This window comes from Leptonotus elevatus, chromosome 17 (assembly GCF_054856555.1).
Source record: "Leptonotus elevatus isolate MCC_2025b chromosome 17, RoL_Lele_1.0, whole genome shotgun sequence".
Classification (NCBI taxonomy): domain Eukaryota; kingdom Metazoa; phylum Chordata; class Actinopteri; order Syngnathiformes; family Syngnathidae; genus Leptonotus; species Leptonotus elevatus.
Window position 1 is genome coordinate 18,886,998 of NC_141255.1, and position 27,738 is coordinate 18,914,735.

Here is a 27,738-nt window from a genome sequence, read left to right on the forward strand (position 1 = left end):
CACAGAGTGAAGCACGCCACAGCCCCCAGGGGCAAAGGGGCCCCCGGGACAACTGGTCGCCTGCAGGAGAAGACCAGCCCTCCCTCCCAGTGCGGAGGCTCCCCCATGAAAAAACACTGAAGCTAAAAACTTAGTAACAACCAAATAAAAACAGTTCAACGCTAAAAGAAAACAATTAAACACTAGAAGACAACAGAATAAAAGGCAAACACAAATCTAAAAGATAATGATTTAAAACAAATAAAAGGGGTAAAATAATAAATAAATTTAAGAAAGGCAGCACGGTGGGTGACGTCCGCCTCAGAGTGCAGAGGATGTGAGATCGAGTCCAGGCTTTGGCCTTCCTGGGTGGAGTTTGCATGTCCTACCCGTGCTTGCGTGGGTTATCTCCTTTTCTTTTAAAAAAAGGATGAGAGTGCGCATTGGATCAACATTTTTTTTTAAAGTACTCATAATAAACACATAAAAGATGCTCTTCAAATTTGGCGTGAAAAAAATATTGATAAAAAGACTTAAAGTGATTAATTATGATTTATATATATATATATATATATATATATATATATATCCATCCATCCATCCGTCCATCTTCTACCGCTTATCCGGGGTCGGGTCGCGGGGGCAGCAGCTTTAGCAGGGAAGCCCAGACTTCCCTCTCCCCAGCCACTTCAGCCAGCTCCTCCGTCGGAATCCCAAGGCGTTCCCAGGCCAGCCGAGAGACGTAGTCTCTCCAGCGTGTCCTGGGTTGTCCCCGGGGCCTCCCGCCGGTGGGACATGTCCCTGGGAGGCGTCCAGGAGGCATCCGAACCAGATGCCCGAGCCACCTCAACTAGTTCCTCTCAACGCGGAGGAGTAGCGGCTCGACACTGAGTCCCTCCCGGATGACCGAGCTTCTCACCCTATCGCCGCTTGTATCCGGGATCTTGTTCTTTCGGTCACCTATCCTCACTCGTGAACAAGACCCCAAGATACTTGAACTCCTCCACTTGGGGCAGGATCTCATCCCCGACCCGGAGAGGGCACTCCACCCTTTTCCGACTGAGGACCATGGTCTCGGATTTGGAGGTGCTAATCTTCATCCCAACCGCTTCACACTCGGCCGCGAACCGCTCCAGTGAGAGCTGGAAATCACGGCTTGAAGAAGCCAACAGCACCACATCATCTGCAAAAAGCAGAGATGCAATGTTGAGGCTACCAAACCGGACCCCCTCAACGCCTCGGCTACGCCTAGAAATTCTGTCCATAAAAGTTATGAACAGAATCGGTGACAAAGGGCAACCTTGGCGGAGTCCAACCCTCACAGGAAATGAATGCGACATACTGCCGGCAATGCGGACCAAACTCTGACATCGGTCGTACAGGGACCGAATAGCCCACGTTGCCTTTTCGGGCTGTGCCCGGCTGGGCCCCATGTGTATAGGCCTGGCCACCAAACGCTCGCCTTCAAGCCCCACCTCTAGGCCTATCTCCAGAGGGGGGCCCCGGTGACCCGCGTCCGGGCAAGGGAAACGAAGATCCAAAGTTTGTGTTCATCATTGGGGTCTTTTGAGCCATGCTTTGTCTGGTCCCTCACCTAGGACCTGTTTGCCCTGGGTGACCCTACCAGGGGCATGAAGCCCCAGACAACATAGCTCCTAGGCTCATTGGGACACGCAAACCCCTCCACCACGATAAGGTAATGACATATATATATGTATATATATATTATATATATATATATGTATATATATATATATATATGTGTGTATATATATATATACGTGTATATATATACATATATATACATATATATATATATACATATATATACATATATATGTGTATATATATATATACGTGTATATATATACATATATATACATATATATACATATATATATATACATATATATATACACATATATATGTATATATATACGTATACGTATATATATATATGTATATATATATATATACGTATATATATATATATGTATATATATATACGTATATATATAAGTGTATATATATATGTATATACACATATATATATATATACATATATATATATATATATGTCATCACCTTATCGTGGTGGAGGGGTTTGCGTATATATATATATATATACGTATTTATATATATATATGTATACGTGTATACGTATATATGTATATGTATACGTATATGTATATATATACGTGTATATATATATATGTATATATATATGTATATGTATACGTATATGTATATATATACGTGTATATATATATATGTATATATATATGTATACATATATATATATGTGTATATATATATATATATATATAATTTGCATTTTTTGCTCAATAGCTTCTAGGTCACGTGACCCATTGATCCCAAATCAGTGCTGTATCATAGTGGCATGTCTGCTGGATGTTGCACACCTTTTAATTTTTAATAGTAGGTCTCCACTTATATTTAAATATTTTTTTCCTGCAAAAATTTGCATTTTTGCTCAATAGCTTCCAGGCCATGAGACCAATTGACCCCAATTCAGTGCTACATGGTAGTGGCATATTTGCTGGATGTTGCACATCTTTTAATTTTTAATATTAGGTCTCCACCTTTTTTTATTATTATTTGTTTTCAACAAAAATTTGCGATTTTGCTCAATAGCTTCCACGCCATGTGACCTATTGACCCAAAATCAGTGCTGCATGGTAGTGGCATGTCTGCTGGATGTTGCACATCTTTTCATTTTTAATATTAGGCTCCACCTTTTTTTTTTTTTTTCAACAAAAATTTGCATTTTTGCTCAATAGCTTCCAGTTCATATGACCTATTGACCCCAAATCAGTGTGCATGGTAGTGGCATGTCTGCTGTATGTTGCACACCTCTTTTTTTTTCATTTTAGACCTCTTATTTTTTATTATTTTTTTCAACAAAAATTTGCATTTTTGCTTAATAGCTTCCAGGTCATGTGAACTATTGACCCCAAATCAGGGCTGCATCATAGTGGCATGTCGGCTGGATGATCCACACCTCTTTTTTCTCAATTTTAACCTTCCTTTCATTTTCAATGAACTTAATACTGTACATATAAACGTTCCAGCTCAATACCAGGTCATGGAACCTATTTACCCCAAAAGAGTGCATACCCAATGAAACGTGAATTTGTGATGTATTATAGTGAATAAACTGTTTTCCATTAAAAAATAAAAATTAAAAAATAATCTTTTAAACTGCTTGTCAGTAATATTTATTTTGAAACTTGCATTTTTATTTTGAAAACCGGATGTCGTTTTCTGCGCCAGCGTCCCTTTGCGCATACTACCGTAAATTCTAGAGAAGGACAAACAGAAAGGGCGAACTTGAAATGAAGAGCGGCGAGATTGACTCCGTAAAAAGAGGCGGCAAGCTTTACCGCAGTAATTGTCCGTAGGTGTGAATGTTATGGAGGTAAATATGGTGCAAAACTAAAGAGCCTCAAACAGCATTCTACTTGCAAAATATAGGTTATATCAGCAACTATATTATGAGGCTGCCTTTAAGCTATGGTCCTCACCTATGGAATATCCTGCCGAAGGATTTCAGGTCTGCAGAGACTATTGATGTTTTTAAGAGGAGGCTCAAGACTCACCTTTTTAGATCCATCCATTCATTTTCGTAACCGCTTGTCCTCACAAGAGTCACGGGGGGCGCTTCGGGCAGTCCCAGCTGGCTTCGGGCAGTAGGCGGGGTACACTCTGAACTGGTTGCCAGCCAATCGCATGGCACACAGAGACAAACCACCACACTCACAATCACATTGTATGGAGGTAAATATGGTGCAAAACTAACTATTTTTTTTGTACCTGTAGAAAAAAGTCTTAATTTGTATCTGTAAAAAAAATGTGTACCTAAAAAAAAAATTAAAAAAATTGTATGTGTAAATTTTGTACCTGTACAAATTATTATTATTTTTATTTTTTACCTGTACAAAAAAAGTGTAAATTTGTATCTGTAAAAGTTGTGATTTGTACCTGTAGAAATGACAACTTGTAGTCAAAGAAGTCGCCACTAGGAGTCACAAGTGGTTTTTCTGCTGCTGTCCAGTCACGTGACTTTTGCAACAAATATCTCGCTACAAATGGTGCAAAACTGATTCGTACTTGTAGAGCACCGTGATTTGTACTCGTAGAAGAAGAGGGCGGGCTCTGGAGGATTTGGGCGGGCTAAAGCTCAACCTCATTGGCTGAGCGAACGACAGTGGGTTGAACTCAAATGACGCCACGTTTTTATCATTAATATGCACAAATCCGAAATTCCAAATTATTTTGGAAGAAGAGGACGTCCCAGGCGTGAAAATGTCAACATGGTTCAATATACAAACACCGTGTGGAACAGCTTAAACGTTGGTTGACATGCAGAGCACTCAAAGTGGGCAGAAAGAAAGAAGTTTTAGTATGAAGGTAAGATTTATTGTACGATCATAGCTCGTAATCCGGTGCTAGCTAGCTCAACTCATGTTGTTAATTGTTACGAAAACTGAACACATTGAAGTCACGATTTTTATTTCAAGATTTGAAGCCTACCAGTGTAAACATACGATCCAATAGCTTGTACCTATAAAAAATATATATATCTAAAAATACCTCATAAACCGCTGCTTAGTGCTTAGATGTGAACTATAAATAGAGTATAGAGTATAAAAAATAAGACTAAATAGGTGTTGAGCTGTAAATATATGTTGCCCATTATTGTAGCCACCAGAAAAAAATACTAAGGCCACTGCCACAGGTGGGGGAGGGGACCTCCGCCTGCTACATTCACATCAGCAGAAGATCTGCGAAATAAAACAGTCTTTTCCTTAATCCGGCTTGATGGAATACCCCCCAGGTGTCATCTCCTGTCTCTTGGCTGCTTGCTGATGGAGTGGGTCATCCTTTTCACTGATGCTTCAGCAGTTGTCTCCACCTTTTGAGCAAGATTTTGAAACTTATGAGATTTTCATTTAATTAAAAATAAATAAACTAACATTTGACCTAGTTACTTTTGCTAAAGTAGCTAGGTGACAGTGACACTGCTCACATCTTAGTGATACAGATAGACTAGCATTTCAAAAGCAGAATAGCAAATATTTAAATAAGAGCAATGTTACATTGGAAAATTTAACTCAAGTAGAAATTAAAAGTGCAGAAAAAATACTTGCACAAATATTTGAGTACTGTGAGTGATGAGTAAACGAAGAGTGTAAGAGCCTTTTTTTTTTACTGTTTGCAAAGCATACATTGCAAAAATACTGACATTTATCAAGAAATTGTAATATTTAAAATAAAATGATTAAATACAGAGGATAAAGGGTTGAGGTTAAAATACCTGTAGCGGCTTAGACTCACTCGCAGTAAAAACGTTTTGTTTTCAATTTATTATGATTAAGAGTACAGATACTTGAATATAATGTTACCCAAATACAAGTAGCTGAGTACTGTCCACTTTTGGTTATAGGTTTAGGTTATCTTGTAAAACATTCAATAGGGTTCTGTAGCTCTATAGTAATGTTCACATCTAAGCACTAAGCAGCGGTTTATGAGGTATTTTTAGATTTTTTTTTTTATAGGTACAAGCTATTGATCGTATGTTTACACTGGTAGGCTTCAAATCTTGAAATAAAAATCGTGACTTCAATGTGTTCAGTTTTCGTGAGACAATTAACAACATGAGATGAGCTAGCTAGCACCGGATTACGAGCTATGATCGTACAATAAATCTTACCTTCATACTAAAACTTCTTTCTTTCTGCCCACTTTGAGTGCTCTGCATGTCAACCAACGTTTAAGCTGTTCCACACAGTGTTTGTATATTGAACCATGTTGAATTTTGGATTTGTGCATATTAATGATAAAAACGTGGCGTCGTTTGAGTTCAACCCACTGTCGTTCGATCAACCAATGAGCCCGCCCAAATCCTACAAATACAAGTACAAATTAGTTTTGCACCATTTGCAGCGAGATATTTGGTGCAAAAGTCACGTGACTGGACAGCAGCAGAAAAACCACTTGTGACTCCTAGTGGCGACTTCTTTGACTACAAGTTGTCATTTCTACAGGTACAAATCACAACTTTTACAGATACAAATTTACACTTTTTTTGTACAGGTAAAAAATAATAATTTGTACAGGTACAATTTTTTTCACACAAATGTACACTTTTTTGTACAGGTTAAAAAAAATGTTGTACAGGTGCAAATCATGACTTTTACAGGTACAAATCTGTTTTTACAGATAAAAAAAAATACACATACAATTTTTTTTTTTACAGATACAATTTTTTTTTTTTTTACAAGTACACATTTTTTTTTACAGGTACAAATCACGACTTTTACAGATACAAATTAAGACTTTTTTCTACAGGTACAAAAAAATAGTTAGTTTTGCACCATATTTACCTCCATACAATGTGATTGTGAATGTGGATGGTTGTTTGTCTCTGTGTGCCATGCGATTGGCTGGCAACCAGTTCAGAGTGTACCCCGCCTACTGCCCGAAGCCAGCTGGGACTGCCCGAAGCGCCCCCCGTGACTTTTGTGAGGACAAGCGGTTAAGAAAATGAATGGATGGATGGATGGATCTAAAAAGGTGAGTCTTGAGCCTCCTCTTAAAAACATAAATAGTCTCTGCAGACCTGAAATCCTTCGGCAGGATATTCCATAGGTGAGGACCATAGCTTAAAGGCAGCCTCACCATATAGTTGCTGATATAACCTATATAAGTAGAATGCTGTTTGAGGCCAGTTTCAACCCAATGTCTTTATAGTCCCAATGTATTTAACCATTTTTAGATTCAACGTCTACTAATATTCTCTGATCCAAAATTATAATGACCACAATTCTAAAAAGCAACATGATTAATCCTGATTAAAGTGAGTCAGTCTCAGGTTAGGACTGACATTTCCCGATTTAGCGTTACTCTGTCTTCATCAAGCGGCCAACCGTTGTATTGCAGTCACCTGACTGGTCCGCATTCCAGCCAATTCAGCCCTTTTTGACCTTCATGTTTCCGAATTTAGACAAAGGCAGTCACAACTTAGCCCCTTGCTTTATCTCGACAATAAATAGATACAGGAGGATACATACAGGACATGCAGGATAAAAGTGTCCAACGCCGCAGATCTTTTTTTCAACAGCGTAGACTGATCGATTCGAATGCGCGCTTGCGCAGTAGCGCTCGTTTTTGGGCACGAGCGCGCATCCGAGCGTGGCAGCAGGAGCGCGCGCGTGTGGTGGGGTTAATGGGGGTCGGGTGGAGAGAGAATTAAGAAGAGAGTCGCCGGCACAGTTTACATCCCGGCTTCACTCTTCTATCCATCAGCTGGACACGGCGACGACAAGCCAGCAGCAGGTAGCTCTGAATCGGACACGCCATGGGCAACCTGCCGCTTACCACCGGGTAATAGTTTTTTTTTTTCAAATTTGATATATGAATGTATGTGTTTAGTGTACTGGTATAAAATAGGTCATGCTGACATTATAGACTGCTGCTTTGTAATCAGGTCATGTATGTCTTATTCTATTGTTTTCCCTAAAGGCTGTTTACATTTGTGGCGCCTCCACCCCAACCCAACAGCAGGTTTACCAGCCTGCTCATTGGCAGAGGCATCACCTACTATTACCAAGCACGTCACCCTTCGCCTACTTCCTCTGACCCACTTCCTGCCACCCTTCTCCCATCACAAGCCACCCACCGCCCCGCCCCCTCCTCCTCTTCTTCTCGTGGCTCGGGGCCCACCCGGCAGCGGCATTCAAGTACTTCGATGCCTTCCTGGCACGGAACATGGACGTGCTGCTGGTGCAGAGCGGCGTCATGCACTTCCTGTGGCCCTGCTGGGGACTGGACTACGGATGGGAGGTTTTGAAGGTCCTGGAGTGGCCCGAGTTCACCGGGTGGCCCCTTCTGGTGTACGCCTCGTCCATTGGGGGCTACACCTTCACGCATGTGCTTGTCCATGTGGCCCACGGGAATGCCAAGCATTCCACTCTGCCCTAGAGGGTCGTAGGGCACGTGTACGACAACCTGGTGGCCGGCACCCTGGACCACATGGCCACAGGTGAGCGAGGGCCTGCTGGAGATCAGGTTGTAGGACACAAACAAAAACACTATTCTATACTTTGTGCTATTAGCAAAGCAGGACCCTATTGATTTTGAGGTGACTTGGAGAACAGGACATCAGGTGTGTGAGGGCCCACAGGGGATCAGGTTACCCATATTAGGTCAGCCTAGCTTAACATTTTGTTAGCTTAGGGCACAAAAGTAAAGTCAGATTGTGAAATGTTTGCCGTTGGCAAAGCAAAGATGTGACTCAAACTGGATCAGAGCAGGTGGTAGTAGGTAAGCAAGGGTCTGCCGGGGATCAGGTTACTCACTAGTTGACCCATGCAATGCTGTCAGTATGGGACACAAAAACATGCTTAGAGTTGAAGAGGTTTATTATTATTATGGCTTAACTGGGCTAACAAGCAGCATTAGTGTCACAGTGTTAAAACTCGTTAAAGGGATATTTGACTCAATAGCCATTTCAGCAATAAAAAAATAAATCACATTTTGCCACTTGCTGTTGACTGAAAATGACATCACAGGTGCTCAGAGCTCAACAATTAATCACGGCTCACTAGTTTCCTGAAACTGGACTGGTCATGTGACATTCGCAAACTGAGCCATGATTGGTCATTGCCCGAGCACACGTGATGTCATTTTCAGTTGACAGCAAGTGGCCAAATTTATTTTTAAAGGTATTAATTGGATATGAAGTTATCAAATTGTTTATTTATTTTTAATTATTTACAGACAAAATATTAACTTCTTACTGCTGAAGACAGCAAATTTTGTTGTGTTTTTTGGGGGAGATATTCGGTGTTGTTCTACTCAAAATTGGATTTAGCAAAAATAATTTATAAGCTTGGCGCGACCCGCTCCGGGGACAGTGGCAGGTGGGGAGTTTGACTGGGGCGGTACACCTGTCAAACGGTAACGCAGGTGTCCTAAGGCGAGGACAGAAACCTCCCGCGGAGCAGAAGGGCAAAAGCTTGCTTAAATTATTAAAAGTTCAAATGAAAATAGTTAAGTTTTTTGTACTTCAAATTATTTTATAGTTAGACATACAGCAAATAAATATAGAAGTATTTTTAATACATTTTATTTTATAAAATTACATTGAAGCAAACTGCAACCAGTTCAGGGTGTATTCCGCCTACTGCCCGTAGCCAGCTGGGATAGGCTCCAGAACCCCTGCGACCCTTGTAGGGACAAGCTGTTAAGAAAATAGATGGATGGACATTGAGGCAAAGCTTTCTAAAAATAAATTTAGCTTCGCTTCTAGACAAGAAAATATAGTTTGCTACTATACACGATGTGAATTTAAGAAACAAAAACTATTGATTCTAGAAAAAAGAACCAATTGTTAATTCATTATGTTGTCACATTTTTTGTAAATAATACCCTTGCTTCAGTTCCCTCACTTGCCTGTGAGTTACCTGCAAAATAAAATAAAAAATGCTCCTCAAAGTTAGAAAGTTGCTCCTTAAATGAAGCCATTGATTCACAAAACTGCTACACAAAGAAAAAAATAATAATGTTGAGCCTTGGACATAATGATTCTATGTTTTCAGGCCTGGGCAGGACACTGTCACCACTCCTGGAACACGTCATCAAAAGCACGGCCATGTTGTATTTCTGGCTCTTCAAAGGCAGTACGGCCGACGTGTACCAGTGCACCGTCCGGGTGTTCGCCAACAGTCCCGTCACGGCCCCGGCACTTTTCTTCTCCAGCGAGGATGACGCCCTGTGCAACGGCGACGCCCTGGACGCCATTGTGGCCAAGTGGCCTTGCGATGCCACCCGGAAGAGTACCGACACACACTGGAGGTCTTTTTGGCCTCGTTGCATAAATGTACTTTAAGCATTTTTTATTACATCATCCATCCATTTTGTATCCTGCTTATCTACCCGATATATGCACTATTTAGTAAGATTTTTTTTTTTTTTAATCTTTGTTACGTTTATGGTTTTGGCAATACATTTTTAAAATGTGTTTGCTTGTTTTATTTACATTAATACTCAAAACGCTGATTACATTTTATGTGCATTTGTATTTTTATTATGTTTTAAAATTAACATTTAGTTTTCAACACATTCTGAAATTTGAAATTAATTTGTTAAGTTACTTTTTTAAATTTTACTGTGCATTTCAACAGACAGTGTAGAATTGAGAGCCTTCTAGCGGAACTAATATAATGCAACGATTTTGAAGCACGCGCACTGCGGCGCTTTGAGAAATCACACTTTGCAAGCCTACCACCAATTACTGTGTTCGCCAAGTTCTTGTCATTTGGGTATCTGTAGCAGAAAGACGACGCTGAAATATGTCAGCCTACTGTAAAGCTCGGCGAGACCTAGGTAATATGATTTAAGATTATATATATTTTTTAAATTACGTTGATGTGAGATGGTTTTTTTGTGTGCACATTATTAAAATCAATAGTGGGTTTTTAAAATGAACATTAAAAAATCGAACAAAAATTCTACACACTGTCCATTCAAATTATTCCATTGAAACTTATTCAACTTAATTACATTTTATATACAGTTTTGCTTTTATTCAATTAATGTTTGTAATTGTAGATTATTTCATATTTAATTTTTATTTACATATTTTCTGTTTTTAATTTTAAGGTGCATTTAATTATGTGTAGTTCATTATAATTTGCATTACAGTGTATCAAACAATTCACACAACAGCTTAAAATAATATAATTATGCAATATATTTACTTAATGGGTAATTAATTATACCTTCCCCTCGACACTGTCTACTTGTAACTGCTTTTAACTGTCAAAATGTCCACAAGAGGGCACTACTCCCCCATAGATGCTTGCCGACAAATTGTTTTCTTTTCTCACCATAATTTTCCGTTTTTGAAATTAAGAAAAACACCAATATTTCCATGACAGAAAATGTTTAAGGGCAAATTAAAGTAAAATCAGGAAGATAGTTTTCAGAGGCTGTGTGAGCAAGTCAAATTTGTTTATATAGTCCTTAATCACGAAAGAGTCTCAAAGGGCTTCACATGCCTACTTGGTAACTTTAAAAAATAAAATGAAAAATCATTTATGAGTTTCCCTCATAGAACAAACACCTAAAATTTAACATTTGTGTTTTTGTAAGCAATTCTTTAATGTGAAGTGTTGTTGACGTGGATGCTAGGGTCCGGCGCAGATACTTTTTGGGGTAAGGGCTTCCTGGCTACTGCCTTAGGAACAGCAAGCCCAGACCGCAAAAAGACCCACGCAGGACAAACTTGGACACCTTTCGCTCTTCTGGAACCTCACTGGTCCACCACCTGGTCAGCTGAAATAGAAGTATATTGAAGTGTTTATACACAAGGGGTTCACCACATTTAGTAACTATCAGTTATGAACGTTTTTCTGGTCTTGAATGTAACAATGTCCTTTATCTGATATTGAGTCAGGCAGTAGGAAGGTATTTTGTAACTTGGTTCTTAATTGGAATTATATGTGGTACTGGTAACAAGTTATTTAGCTGTGAGTTGGTCCTTTATTGAACATGGAACCACATTTAGTTGGTTCCTTATTAAGTAACAGACATTTATCAGGCAAGAACCAACTTTTGTAACATAACTCTTTATGGGGTAACCTTCATCAAGTTTTTAATTACATTTGCTTCGTCTTTTATTGCCTAGCATGCCCTTCGTTGGATATGGAACCATTTTAGCTCTTTGAGGCTGATTTAGTCCTTTGTCTGGTGTGGAACCATAACCTTTTGTCTGTGATGTACTTCATCAATCATGAAACTACATTTCGTGAAATAGCTATTTATTGGCTAACCTTTAGTAGACATGAACCATATTTGGCAACACAATTGATTATCGTGTAACATATACAGTACTTTTAGGGGTTGGAACCATATTTGGTAACAGGTCTTCATGTGCAATAGACCTTTATTGGGCATGGAACCAAATAAATAACTTATTTGGATGGACTTGGAGGGTGGCAAATAGTCCCTTCAAGTACTTTCATAGTTTATGCGGTAGCATATCAATAAGGTTTGGTGGCCGAACATATTATGTAACAGTGCACTTTGACCTGGTGAGGAGCCATATAAAATCGGCAATATAGCTTTCTATTAGGCAGGGAACCATATTTGGTAACATAGTATTGGGTCAGAGATTCACCCCCCACAAAAATCGTATGAATAGCCTACACTGCCAAGCGAAAGGGCCATAGGTTGGCTCCTAATGATAGATGTTTATAATATTAGGGTTGGCTAGCGCCCGTCTCTGCATGCGTGGCCGTGACGTCAGGCCGAGACGCCACACTTACCTCACGATGTGCGTCATACGTGGTGGTGGAGGGTGGGGGCGAGGGATGGCGGTGGGTGTTTATAGTGCCACATCCTAATCTCGCCCATGTATATTTCTATATTGAAATGTCGACGAGAACGGCGCGAGCTCGTCCAGGTCCGCGCGTGCACGTTTGAAGCGCACGACGCGAGCTGTCCGCGGTGCTGAACGGCGGCGGTGGTGAACGCCCCGAAAATAAACACACACGGCCACTCGTGACAGAGATGTGAAAATAAACGAGCGTGTGTGTGTGCGCGCGCGCGTGCGATGAGGATGAATCGGCACTTGTTTTTCATGTAACGTTCACGCGCGAACGTTCACTCGAATGATCACGCAGAATCAAACACAATGTCTGTGCAGTTTTGGCGATAATAAGAAAGACGCTCACCCTGCATGTAGTCACCAGTGTTGCGGCGTCACCCCCCCCCCCCAAAAAAAACAATCACTGGAAGAATTTGAGCGGCACCTATGGACGTTTAGCAGTAAGAGTGCATGCGCCCCACTACCACCTACGTGATCACCACTCTCTCACATGCTCTCACATGCCCTACCGTTCACAGTCATGTTTCATCTTCTTCTTCATCCTCCTCTTGATCCTCGATGAAATATGAAAAAGAAAGAAAGCAAGCTCGGGACGGACGCACAATTCCTCCAGTCTGCTTCTTCTTCTTCTTCTTGCTGGTGACCTGCATTGACGTCATTGCGTCATTAGGTTTCCCCTGGAAACACGGGAGAGCTAAAAATAGCAACACATTAATTCAAACCCCAGGCTGAGAGAGAAAGAGAATGTGTTAGTGTTAGCCTTTTTTAGAGGCTATTCTTTTATTATGTCAAATTATTTAAATATTATGAGTTTGATTTGTTTTCTGTTCTTGTACTTTTTGCTCATGTAATGACTTCTTTGAGCCAAAATGTATCGTGCGGCATTATGTAAATATTCAAAACAAAAGGAAATATATTGAAACAATTGAACTGTGTTTTGAATTAATTTCTATCCTCGATTGTATTTTAATATTGTTATTTTTATTATTATTTATTTTTGCTATTTGTATGATATATTTTAATCATTGTTTGGATTCTGGAGCTGTATATTTTATTCATATAAGGTCTTCCTCGTGGGGCACAAAAGTGTACTACCACGGTAAATCCACCCCTCTAACAACTAACTGGTGCTCTGGGTGGCGTACTGGTACCGCCGCTTTCCTTCGGTGCAAGTGGCGTGAGTTTGCTTCACAGCCCCGCTTCAGTTAATTTAATGAATCAAAATACCATTCATACACTATCAGATAACGTGTACAATAATTATATTAGCTGGTTTTACTCATTAGTTTGTTCAACAATAATTCTCTTGGGGATTTTAGTACGAACTCAGATGCTCTCGTGTGGCATAAAAGTGTACTGCTACTTTAAACCCGCCCCATGACAACCAATCAAATGCGACGCCCAAAATGTACATGGACGTGAGGCCTCTAATTTCAACATTGATAACCATTCGCAATTGTTTTCTATGTTAATTTGTGAAAAATTTTAGTGTTGCGAATGTTAACTGCCATTATATTGGCTAAAACATATGCCACACCCACAAGCTACCCAGAAGTGACTGCAAATTGTCATCCTATCGAACATGTTTCCAATTAACAACGACGGTATGTAAACAAACTATTTGTACATTACATATATTTTCTTTTAATTGAAATGGTTTTATGCCCTCACCATTTATTTTAATTGTCGGTAGGTGGGAGGACATCGAATCACCTCATTTCACCAGTCACTATTGTGAAGGTAAGAGTGCCAAAATGCATTAATAATAATAATTGTGTCCCGTGTGTGTCGTACTGGATAATGATGCATTTTACCTCTGTTAATGAGACTGTTAAATTAAATATACTATGACAGCCTTCTAGTATGGTTCAGTGTGTTCGTAATGACTCAATATGCAACGTCACACTCGAGGGTAACAGGTGTATTTAATTACCGTCAAAGAGAGAAAAAATCCCCCCCCATATTCTACATGTTGTATGTGGGTTACATTAGATTAGACTATTCTGGCAGTGGCAGGTATATAAACAAAGTTGAGTTATTGAATGTTTTGACATGTGCCCAAATGGCCTGAAGGCAGCGCTGCACCACTTCCACCATCTGCTGGCCAAAGTAGGTAACTACACATCCATTCCGCCCATTCTGCACCTTCTATATTTATATCGGTCTCAAACTCCAGTCCTCGAAGAGCCATCCTGCATTTTTGTGTTAGTTTCCCCTCCTCCAACACACCCGAATGAAAAAATAGGGATCGTTATCAGGCTCCTGCAGAGCTTGATGATGAGCTGATCATTTGAATCAGGTGTGCTGGAGGAGGGAAAACTTCTAAAACACGCAAGACTGAGCCTTGACCCTTGAGGACTGGAGTTTAAAACTGATGGTTTATAATGTGAGTAGTGAGTGATGTAATGTAGTGATTCTCAACTGGTGGCTTGGGACAGGTAAGTGCTCCATTTTTTAGGGGTCTTCAATTTTTGTAGATGTATAGACATAGATTTTTATAGACGCAATAATGAAATGCACTTTGTACATGTGTAGTTGTGTTTAAAAATGTGCTATATATTCATTTTTTTGTGTGTGTGTGTTTTTAATGGTATACATTAACTTTATTGTTCTCAATTCGCTAAAAGTGAGTTGTGACTTTAACTAATGAATAAGCAACAAAATTAATTTGTTTTTACCCATCTTAGGGCGACTTGCTACTTGCTGTTGACTGAAAATGGCAAAACAGTGCTCAGCTTGTGAACGCCACATGATCAAACCCAGAATCAGGTAAAGCGTGATTGGTTGTGCCTCAGCCCTGAAAACATTTTTTGACTCACCCTTTAAAGCAGCGGTCTTCAAGTCTGGTCCTGGAGCGCCCCGATCCAGTCTGTTTTCCAGCTTTCCCGCCTCCAACACACCTGAATCAAATCACCAGGATTGTTATCAGGCTTCTGCAGAGCTTTCCTTAGGAGCTGATCATTTGAGTCAGGTGTGATGTAGGAGGGAAGCATGGAAATCAGGCTGGATAGGGGCTCTCGAGGACCGGACTTGGAGACTTGTGCTCTAAGATGTTTTGTTCTCAGTTTAAGCATGTTTTAATGAGATTTTACGTGTCGAAAGCATATGTGAGGGGTCTCTCGCTCTCTCTCTCTCTCTCTCTCTCTCTCTCTCTCTCTCTCTCTCTCTCTCTCTCTCTATATATATTATACAAAAAGTAATTATATGGTCTCTATATCAGATTTTCAAGTATAGAATTATATGTTTAAATTACCCCCCAAGGGCTATTGTTAAGAGTCCTTTAAAAGGCTGTATATAAATGTAATCTATTATTATCATGATTAGTTTGGGGTAGCAGTCCTCCACTCAATTCCCCATCAACATTTCTCAGTATTTGCATTTATACATAAACACCCCCCTTCCCCCTCCCTCTCCCTCCCTCTTCCTTTCCTTTCGCTCTCCTTTGGAATTGAAATGAGGTCAAAGATCTGAAATGCCCCCCAACGAAGGCAAAGGTGGTGCAATGAGCAGAAACAACCTTCTCCATGACTATTCATGCTTGTTTTACACAAATCATCGAGAAACGACCACCAGGGGGCATGAGTGTACTTCTGGACCCCCCGCCTCCTGCAACCCTACCCCCTCGTCTTCACTGTGACTGCCTAGAGACGCACAGTTCTGCAGGAATGATGATTTCCTTTTTTTTGAAGGGGGGGGGGGGGGTAGAAGTGATGACATCACACATTCAGTTACTTCCTTCTGACATCAAACTTGGAACAATGTCTTCCAGAAAGCTAACCGGCAGCTCATGTGTTTGCACATTTTCCAAAAGGTACAGAGTCTTGATTTTTTTTTTTTAAGGGGTCTTTGAAAAAGGCTGGACCAGAACCTTGGGCTTGGGAATGAAATGCTTACGGTGCACGACTCTATCTTCAAGGCTCTCTGCCTTAGACTTTTTTATTCTTTTTTTTTTTAATCGTTAATTATTTCCTGCTAATAGCCTGGATTAGAAAAGGATGGAGTGTGGAAAGGGGGTCCCAGGGGTCTTACACCAATAAGTGTTTGTGTGTGTTGGATGCCAACATGGGCACGGAGAAGAGAGAAACAAATTGAACGTTGATGCTTGATTGTGCTTGTTGAATCGTACGACTATTTCCATTACATTACGAAAAAAAAGGTCATAACCCAGCGACGTCCTTATACAATGATTAGTGTGAACTGTGAAGGGTGATTGGCTTTTTGTTATGGTAGTCCCGACTCATTCAGAAATATCATTAAAGTCATGTACGCTCTGGCTTTCTTAGGAAGGCGTGAATGTTGTGAGAAAAACAAACAAACTGAAAGGACGAATAGAGCAAAGTCAGAACCAAAAAACAAAGATCAGATCCTAACCAGCTTCCTAAAGATGAAGGATGCACCCAACTTGCAAGTGATAGGTGTTTGTGAGAAGTGTTTTCAATCGTACCATAGTTTCACGGTCAAGCTTATCATGCTAATTAACAACAATTCTGGTTGAAAGAAACTTAGATCCCTTGAACCAGACTGACCAGAATTAGGACCAGCGACAAGAATTGTAGAAATCAGATAATTTGGTTAAAAATTTTTTTGAAGCAAAATCAAACTGTAAGAAAACAAACACGTAGCAAGCACATTGATACACAAACTCCTGATGGCTGCCAGTAACCCAACACGTTTTAAAAGCTCTCATTTGCTAACACCCACGTCACTCACCGAGCAAGGCTCCGCCTTTTGAAGGTATAAAAGAATATACAGCACTGACTCAAAACAATTTTATTTTTTTTGTCATGTTTGGTAATGGGTATGAAAGTTGCCAGCTAATCTTGTAGTATTCCAAGCAGGGTTCACATGGAAAAATGGGCAGACGCTGTTGATCTTAAATAGTTGATGCAGCAAGACAAAAAGACTTTTCCGGTTGCCTCGGTAGGTGACGTTTTTAGGTCAGGACATGAGTGTGTGCTTTGTTTGCAAGGACTGCTTGCAGGGCACGGAAGCACAGATGTAAAAAAAAAGAGTCTTAAGTCGATTCCGTCGTAAATAAAATAAAATAAATAAAACTGAGCGGTTTTATTATTTGATACATTAGCACATAAATGGCTCATCGATTATATGCAACATACATTAAAACACTTTAAAAAAAAAAAAGACAACCATTGCGGTTCAAAACATTTGCCACCCAAAGGATTACATCCCATTTATGCATAGTGAGCAACTGTAGGATTAGTATTATCACTCATGTCCAATTACTCTTATCCAATTTCCATTTGCAACCCTGCTCTTTCTACTCGTGTTCATCTTGTTCATTTGTGAGCGGTTACCCAATGAAGTGGCTGATGGCGCATAATTGTGTATTTTTCTTCTCGGCGCGTCCTCCAGATGGAAGGCCTTGGACTCCCCCTGCCCTTTTGTCCCCCGCCCGACCCGCGGCGACGATCAATATGTCTTGTTGCTGCAAGTCGCTCAACACTCGCTTATCTGGATTCTCTTAATATGCAGACAGAAGCCGACAGTTCATTTTCCATTTAAGCCTCGGGCCAGTCAGTGGGGAAATCGAGGAAGTTACAAGGAGCGAAAAGCGGCCGCATTCGTTGAGGCATTAGTTACCTCAGCCAAGGAGATTCTTCTTGTTTGTGTTCAACTTGCGGCAACTTACCTTTTTACATGACACCGTTGATTTGTAATCGATTTCTTATAAACCTTTGGTCATAGAAATCTACAAACCCAATTCCCCAAAAGTTGGGACACTATACAAATTGTGAATAAAAACTGAATGCAATTATGTGCAAGTGCCAAATTTCAATATTTTGTTCAGAAAAGAACATAGAGAACAGGTCAAAAGTTTAAACTGAGAAACAGTATAATTTTAAGGGAAAAATATGTTGATTGTAAATTTCATGATGACAACAAATCTAGAAAAAGTTGGGACACGTAGCAACAAGAGGCTAAGTCAATTGCACACAAAAAACAGCTGGAAGACCAGTTACCACTAAGGAGGTCCATTGGCAATTTGATTGGAGTATAAAAAGAGCTTCTCAGAGTGGCAGTGTCTCTCAGAAGCCAAGATGGGTAGAGAATCACCAATTCCACCAGTGTTGCGCAGAAAGATAGTGGAGAAATATCAGAAAGGTGTTTACCAGCGAAAAATTGCAAAAAGGTTGAAGTAATCATCATCTACACTGCATAACATCATCCAAAGATTCAGAGAATCTGGAACAATCTCTGTATGTAAGGGTCAAGGCCGAAAGATCATGATCTTCGGGCCCTTAAACGGCACTGCACCGCGAACAGGAATGCTTACTGTAAGGGAAATCACAGAAAGGGCTCAGCAATACTTCCAGAAAACATTGTGGGAGAACACAATCCACCGTGCCAGCCACCGTTGCCAGATGAAACTCTACAGTACAAAGAAGAAGCCATTTCTAAAGCAGACCAAGAAGTGCAGGCGTTTCTCTGGGCCAAGGGTTATTTAAAATGGAGTGTGGCAAAGTGGAAACCTGTTTTGTGGTCAGAGGAATCACGATTCGAAGTTCTTTGTGGAAAACTGGGGCGCTATATTATACTAACTAAAGAGGACAAGGACAACCCAAGTTGTTATCAGCACTCAGTTTATAAGCCTGCATCAGTCATCGTATAGGGTTGCATGAGTGCGTGTGGCATGGGCAGCTTCCACATCTGGCAAGGCATCGTCAATGCAGAAAGGTATATTCAGATTCGAGAACAACATATGCTCCCATTCAGACATCATCCTTTTCAAAGAAGATCTTGCATTTTTCAACATGATAATGCCAGACCACATGCAGCAGCAATTACAACATCATGGCTGCATAGGAAAAGGATCCGGGTATTGAAATGGCCAGCCTGCAGTCCACTTCTTTCACTTATAGAGCACATTTGGCGCATCATAAAGGGGATGGTGCAGCAAAGAAAGCCCAAGACAGTTGAACAGTTGGAGAGACGTGTGTTAGACAAGAATGGGACAGCATTCCTATTTCTAAACTTGAGAAACTTGTCTCCTCGATCCCCAGACGTTTGCAGACTGTTGTAAGAAGAAGAGGGGATACCTCACAGTGGTGAAAATGGCCTTGTCCCAACGATTTTTTTTATTTTTATTTTTTTTAGATTTGTTGACACCAGGGAATTTAAAATCAACATAGTTTTCCCTTAAAATTATACTTTTTCTCAGTTTAAACTTTTGACTTTTTCTCTATGTTCTATTCTGAATAAAATATTAAAAGTTGGCACTTTCACATAATTGCATTCAGTTTTTATTCACAACTTGTATAGTGTCCCAACTTCTTTGGAATTGGGTTTGTTTCATTACGTTGCTATTTGGATCATGTTCTCGTTTTGTGTGGTCGTACAGTAGATGTCAAAAATTATATAGACGCCATCAATTGCATGTATTTTTATGTCAAAGAGGATTTTTTTTCTCTAAATAATCATGTGTTCATGGGGGAACTTGTAATGAACAGTTCAAAGAAGTCGACCATGTTAGCTTCAACTAAAAATTGACGGATCCACGATAGCAATCAGGTGATCAGCATAATCCCCAAATGCCTCCGAGCTGGTCGGAGACATTTGGCCTCCCGCCTGCTCCTGTCGATAGCCGTCAGCGGGATAATGGGGTGGATGACGAACCCCCGCCGCCGTACGTTGCTTTCTGCAGGGAAGCGTCATAATGAGCTTGCCGTTTATGATAACGCAAAGTGATAGCGAAACATTGCTTGCCATCAATACTGTCATCCTTGGAGGAAGTCCAAAGCGTCACATTGATCCTTTTCACGGGGCGCGAGCTGTCAAAAGGCGCGTAATGGATGGTTCATCTCACTAATGAGGGGCTTTGCTCTCCCATCTATGCAGTTGTTGGCGCATGTTTGGCGGCTTTTGGCCGCTTTCACGTGTTGAAAGCAATGTTTGTCATTCCAAAATTACTATCCAGCCTAATAATCTGTCATATTCACACGTTCACATTTGACATCATGGATACCAATTTATATCAAAGCTTTATGTGCTGCTGATGTCTTTTGCTTTTCAGGAAGGCAAACAATTTGTCCTTGGCTGTTGGAAACAAACGGTGTATTTTTTCCCCTGAGCTATAAAAAAAATGTCATACAGCCCAAGTATTCAATAAAAAAAAAAAAAACACAGTTATTAGACATATTGAATAGCAGCAACCTAATACTTGTCACTTGGTTCATTAAAAGAAAAATAATGGCAATTAGCGCTTGTGTTTTTGGAAGGGCAATTTTGGAGCTAATGGAGGTACAAATCAAACTAACAACAACAAAAACATGTTGTCATTGGTTATTTAGCTACTATACATTTTAATTAATGGTATTTGCTATTTTTTTTGCAGAAGGAGTGAAAGTAGTTTGTATTATTAAACAATATTATGAACATGGATAGTACTGATGTAAAACCGGAGTTTAAAACTTGGGTGCTTGTTTTATTTTTTTCAAATCCAAATTTTCATGCCTTCACTCCCAACATCATGTCATTACTGACATGATGAATAAGAATGTAGCCTCTAGTAGATTTAAACTACACGGATGCCAAGTTATCACAATGAGTTAACTGCAACATACAGTGAGCAAAAATACATACAAGAGTGCTTTTTCAGTAATGAAATCAAAGTATGACAAGATAACTGTTGTGATCATTTCACAACATTTCTCTTTTTCCGAGTAGAGTTTATCATCCTTTTTGGAGAACATAATTTGCACTTGCTTAAAATTATTGTCATCCTTCTCCTTAAAGTATTGACGCATAGTATCGGAGCATTTTTACAAGTTGAGTGTTGTTTATGTTCTATGGTGCTGCTCTTTTGATAAGTAATGTGGACTGAAAAGTCAGCTTTTCCAATGTCCATGTGTGGAAAATAGTTTCAATGAAACGTTTTACATGGATACCTCACGCAGCGACTATTTAGGGAATGGCGTTGATTCAAGTTATTTCAGGAAATAGGCTATGTTAAAAAGTCACGCAAGCTAGCATCTTCCTGGAAATCCTTCCTTCCACCTAATCTCACCTCTTTTTATGATTTCCCCCATACTGCAGTCTTCTCCTCCTCCCACATCTTCCTCACCTCCTGTAATAAACACAAACATTTTTGGGCGCAGTGGTAGTCGACCGTCAACGGCAATCATTTCCATGCTAATTTAGCTGACGTCGTCGATAACCAAATTCACTTTGACGGACGCGTGAGCGCTCGTCGTTTTCACAGTACTGCTTGCTTTCATCCCTTTTTTTAATCTTTCCCAAAACCGGGCCACACTCGGATTATAATCCAACCGCATTCAGCGCACACACATGCATACACAAGCAGAATTGACTTTGCAAAAAGGCAAATATTGTACAACTGCAGCAGAAGCAGCAACAGCACACCGTACATGTCAGCATATTGCATATGCATATAGACATTAAGTTGTCATCCGTGCCTGACATGTGCCCTCACATGGGTCACGTACGAGGCGAGAAAGGTACTTGGACTGCAAAATTGTGTTACATGGACACACTTCCATCTTTAATGAATTCGTGCAGGGAGAAGGAGGAGGGATTGTTGGGCAATCCTCTGCATTGCAGCATATAGGCAGCCTCCTATAGACGCACTGCACTTCCTGGGAAACATCACAAGCAGTCATACTTTTAGCAACAATTACATATTTCTTATATTTGTGCACAATACTGACAGCTGACTGTCTCAAAGTCACACAATTTGGAGTTGAACCACAATGTTTCCAGAAAATTCAGACGTTGGCTCTAGAATGAGCTTTTTCTTTAATTATTATTTTTTTTGACAGACGGACACATTTACACTGTATTTACAGTGTTGTCTTGAGATGCAAGTGGCCGTTTACATTTTCTGAGATAGTTTGAATGATTTTTCTTGCTTTAACTTTGACTCATTTGCCATATAGTGAACAATTCTTAAAAAAAGGCTTCAAGCTGTTTATTGCCACTCCTATTAAAAACAACCCCAATTTTGTCCAAAGTAGCTTAATGCCAACCAATAATGGGAAACCCCAAAGACGTGCTAACAAATAGCATCCATGTCACAATGTGCAAACATTGGAGCAACACGTAGATAATATCACGAACATATACAGTTTTTATTTTAGTTTTTATCAGCTGCAGTAGTCGTATCAGCTTTGAAGAAGGACTAATGTTGCTGCAGCTGTACTATATGGCCAGAGCCGTATACAGTATAGAAAGAGTCTGCCCTACTGAAAACACATGCCATGTTGTTATCCTTTTCACCTGATTTGCTAAATTCTTCAAACTTTGAAATTCTAGAGAGTTCCAAAGCACAATATGAAAATCAGTACATTAGTTTTATAAACATTCTAATCATCATAAAAAATTGAGGGTGTAGTGATTATTTGGGTTGCCGTAATGGCTTATGAGAAATTTAGACTGTACTGAGGGGAGTTGTAATTTCCTCAGCAACCTCTGGGGCACCACGTTGACTTTGCTTGTTTGTAGGAGCAAAATAAACGATAAAAATCCTGTTATTAAGTATTCATAATCTGAAGTTGCTACTTTAGTTAATCATGGAGTTCGTTGCTTTCATAAGAGAATTAATAATCCACTCAGTAAAGACAAATGATTCGTCAGAAATTGAATTTCGAGACAACAAATTTATTTAGTAAACACACATATATCAGTCACAGCCTAACCTATTAATGAAACGGAATAAAAATGTGAATCGAAGATAAAAAGAAAACTTGCAACCTAACTAACTAAGATAAAAGAAGGTAGATGAAAAAGGTAGATGGGGGATAAAGATGGAAGCGTTTGACCTGTCAATTCTTTTATGTTTGAATAAAAGCGTTGCACCAGTGGTATATGGTCAGATTGCAATGCAGGCGTTACTTACGGACTGGTTCAGCACGGGAGAGAGAGAGAGAGAGAGAGAGACTCGAGCGTCGATCCTCGGTTGAATGCTGGAATGCTGCACCAGGTCTCCGGTTGGTGGCGAGGTACACGCGCGGCGTGGAGGCCGCGGCCGATCCTTGGCTGGCGCGTGGCCGTTCCTTGGCTGGCGCACATCCAGCTGGAATGCTGCCCGGGAGTCTCTGGCTGTTGGTCGGTGATGCACGCGCGGCGTGGAGGTCCTTGTGTGAGCGCTGCGGGGCACCTCTGACTCATGGCTGGAACAGACACGCACACCTTGGGGATGCGCAGGATGTTTGCAGTCCTTGCTTGATGCATGCTTTGGGACGCGCGTTGTGACTCAAGTCTGGGGCTCAAAGGAAGAAGCTGCGTGGTCACCCTTAGCGACCACGTTTCCCGTGATGATCAGGAAAAGTTAATGGGGCCAGATGTGAGGTGTAGAGAGGGCGGATGAGTTGCAGGGAAGAGAGAGTCCTTGAGCAGTTCATAGGGCGAAGGAGAGGGGAAGAGTTGCAGGAAAAAAAGAGAGAAGTTCCTATGCGCACTGGTTTTTAGTCAGCAAGGGGGCCAGGACGTAGCCCCGCCCCTTTTGTGCGCATGAAGCAGACTTGGTCGACTGAGACCAAGCTTTTGGGATAGTATTTGATCATTTTTGATCAGAATTGACAAGCCAGATGCTTCATTTATCATTCTGAACACATTTCAAACATTACCGCGATCATAAAGTTATTGACTCCGCTAAGCTTACTAATTAGCTAAATTTAGGTGGCTACAGAAATTACACACATCATTCGTTTGAGATAGACATACAGGTTGTGGACAAAGATAAACAACAGGAGTTACTTGATGTCAGTCAAGTACATAGAGTCCGTGTATGTCCTGAATTATGTAGACTGCAGATTAATTAGGAGCGGCAGGGTTCTTAAGGATAACCGATAGTGGCTGCTGGAGGGCACTGTTGTACCATATAACGTCCCAGGGGCATTGTTTTCCAAAAAACACATGGCTAATTCCTGTGGATAGACCAGACCATAAAAGATGGTCTGGGGACTGCTTATCAGACAGGATTTCAGGTCTGTCGGAGCTGTGATATGCGTTTCCTGGGGATTATAAAATGAAGTCCAGTCCCTGCTGGAGGGAAACTCAAAGAGTCCTTTTGAACTGAAAACATAGAGTTAAGACACGCACACACATTCCCCAGGGAGAAATGTTTAAAAAGGCACATAAAATGGAGAAATTGAGGGTGACGGGCAATATTCGTTAGAAGAGTAAACTACTTCTTCCCTCTGAGTATGTTCTCCTGCTTAATTTTATGCACAACATGCTATTTCAGCTCTTTTGTAGTCTTTCTCATCGTGTCAACCTGGATTTGACTAGATGACGAAGTTGTGTTCACACACACACACACACACACACCCCCACACACACACACACACACACACACACACACACACACACACACACACACACACACACACACACACACACACACACACACACCCACACACACACACACACACACACACACACACACACACACACACACACACACACACACACACACACACACACACACACACACACACACACACACACACACACACACACACACAGTTGGGTTCATGTACCTTTCCTGCTTCCTCTTCCGCCTCAAACACTTTGGCTTTGGAGACCTTTTCCCGCCCCTGTCTTCTCCTTTTCCCATCATTACTCTCCTTCCTGATACCTTTTGCCAGGCCGGAGCGCTCCCGCCTCCCATCTCTCGCTTGCGTTTCCTTGCGTTTCCTTGCCCTCCCCGGAGGCTCCGTCTCCACCGTCGGGATCGGAGGACGCCACCACTCGATATCTCCCACCTTGTCAGGCCGCGTCCGAGCCCTTTCATTGATCCTCTAGCCGGCATGAAAGCCAACCGCCGTTTGTTTGTGGCAGTTTGTTGAGTCGTGCACACAAATCGATCAGGTATGAACATCAATTGTGTGTCGACGTGTCGCCGCCCTGTTGGCTTGAACATTCCTGATTCTCGTTGGTTTTGCTCAAGAGCAAAACTTGCTTATACCGAGTAGGGATGTCTACCTTGTTCATTTCAAAGGGCAAGTCAACCCCCCAATTTTTTGGGACAATAATATGTTCTATGCAGCCCCAATGGTCTGAATAAGGTATTCTGGTTAATATTGCGTTAGTGGAATATGAGTTAAGCAGCAAAATCCAGCCATTTTTATCCATCTCAGGGGGCGGTATTTTGCCACTTGCTGTCGAGTGAAGATGACATCAATCTTGCTCAGATCTCAGGTAACAACCAATTACAGCTCAGCTTCAGAAAACAGCTCAGCTGTGATTGGGTGTTGCCTGAGCCCTGAGCAACTGTGATGTCATCTTGACTCGACAGCAAGTGGCAAAATGGCTGCCTCTTCAGATGGATAAAAACGGCTGGATTTTGCTTCATAACTCATATTCCACAAATGTAATATTCATCAGAATGTCATGTTTAGACAGTTGAGGTGTCAAGAAATGTTTAAGGTTGACTTCCACTTTAAAGAGGAGACAAAGTGTTCATTTGTACTTTCCTAAAACTCAAAACTTTCAAAAGTTTAACTTTGCTCATATGAGAATCTGACACTCTCTTTAATGTTTTATATTTTGTTCCCCAACTGTAACAAATGTGATCCAAAGCGTGGCCTTAAACTCAAGGTATGTATCCTACCAGAACTTTTGATATCCTATTAAAGCCCTCTAAAAAATCCATTAATTAATAAAGGGATATGCTATTTTACCACTTATTTGACCACTTATTTGACCACTTATCCTCACTAAATTAGTAAAAAAATAATAAAAACGTCAGATAGCATTGTGGCCCATGTTTTTTCTTGCAGGTATGGTATGTGTATGATTTTTGCCCTCTCAGATGCAAGTTGGTGCAACAAATTGGCCATCGTGGCTAAAAAACACTTGGAAAAAAATGTTGTGAAATAACAAGCATGCCGCATCATGTCATCCAGTGCGCAAATCGTCCACTGTTGAAGAAAACCTTCCCTATCGCTTTCAGTTACAACTTGAAGCGTGATGTTGTTTACTTGAACCTGAAGGTTATTTGGGAGCAACTTGATTTATTTACCATTTGCTTGTTTCTCCGTCGGACTCGCCCGTCTCCTCTTCGCCCTTAATGCTTAATGCTTGCGTCGGCATGTGTCTACACAACACTTTTAGCACAACTTGCTGTGACACTGCTTGTACTGTGTTGGTCTGTGTGTGTGTGTGTGTGCGTGTGTGTTGACCTAGCATTTGGCTGTAGGCTTTCGCTTGATGTACATTGTCATTGTCAAGACTCCTCAGTGGACACAAACACAGCAGAGTGTGTGGACCAAAGTGTCGGTGCAGTGCATTTGGGCCACAGCAGCCCGCACCCCCATGCAACCAAAGTGCAAAGAGAAGGGGATGTTCTGACACAACACATTTGTAGGACAAGTCTGGAGTCTCCTTGAAGAACCTTCCAGTCGTCTCTGTGGTTCATCAAAGCGCAGACGCACACACACGCACAACTGTCACTTTTGTTTGTGTAACATTTTAAGGACACAACATGGATTGAAAATACTACCACTCTCCTCAATGATGATTTTTTTGTTTTGTTTTACAGATGCTTAAACTGCAATTTATCAACTTCCAGATGCCCGGTGTCTGAATATATGGAACATAAAGTAAGTATTTGTAATGTTAAAATGTATTTGGTATATTTGAAGTAGAGTGGTGCCTATTGAGCCGACTTAAGGGTGATATGAGGCAGCATTCCAAACTTTTTTTTTTATGTAATCGGAGCTACTGAGAGTAGTTGTGAAACTCTTCTTCGTTTGCGCTTGCATGACTGTTATACTGCCTCCGCTGGCCAAGTTGCACACAGCAGATGGCGCTGCAATGAATTTATCATGATGCACAAACTGTTGAATTCTATACATTCTATATATTTTATAGAGTACAATATTATACAATGCTATTTTCCTTATCAATAAGACATTAAAAAATGGTGGGGGGGGGGCAAATTCAAAATTCTAAATTAAACCAAATATGTGTTGTTGTTTTTCTAAATAATTTTTTTTTTTGGGATTATTAACTATTTGAAGGAAAATGGATATTTGAATATATTTCCGAAAATAAATGTGTTTCCTATGCTGTTACTTTATTAGACTTTACTTTACGTTATGTTACTTTTGGATGAAAAACTGCCAAAGCATTATGTGCTAAATATGTATATAATACAGCTTGGCAATATGCTGCATTACCAAAGCAATCATAAGAGCCTTTTAGACAATGATAGACTTGAAGAAAGTAATTTCCTGAAAACTGTCAACAATTATGGTCAAATCAGTGTTTTTTCATGTGGTTGAGGGGCTTTTTTCCTGCAGGAAATTTTAGCCCAGTCGTTAGTGGCGGACATTTTGAAAGCAGCCTTGAGTTCCTGGTGA

At 40.6% G+C, this 27,738-nt stretch overlaps 1 long non-coding RNA gene across 1 annotated transcript; it reads left to right on the forward strand.

Moving 5' to 3' along the window:
- The first annotated feature begins 14,698 nt into the window (after nt 1–14,698).
- LOC147160331 (uncharacterized) lies at nt 14,699–26,975 on the forward strand. Its single transcript, XR_015090564.1, has 3 exons — nt 14,699–14,832; nt 15,082–15,163; nt 26,916–26,975. It is a non-coding gene; the product is annotated as an uncharacterized LOC147160331 (long non-coding RNA).
- The last annotated feature ends 763 nt before the right edge of the window (nt 26,976–27,738 follow it).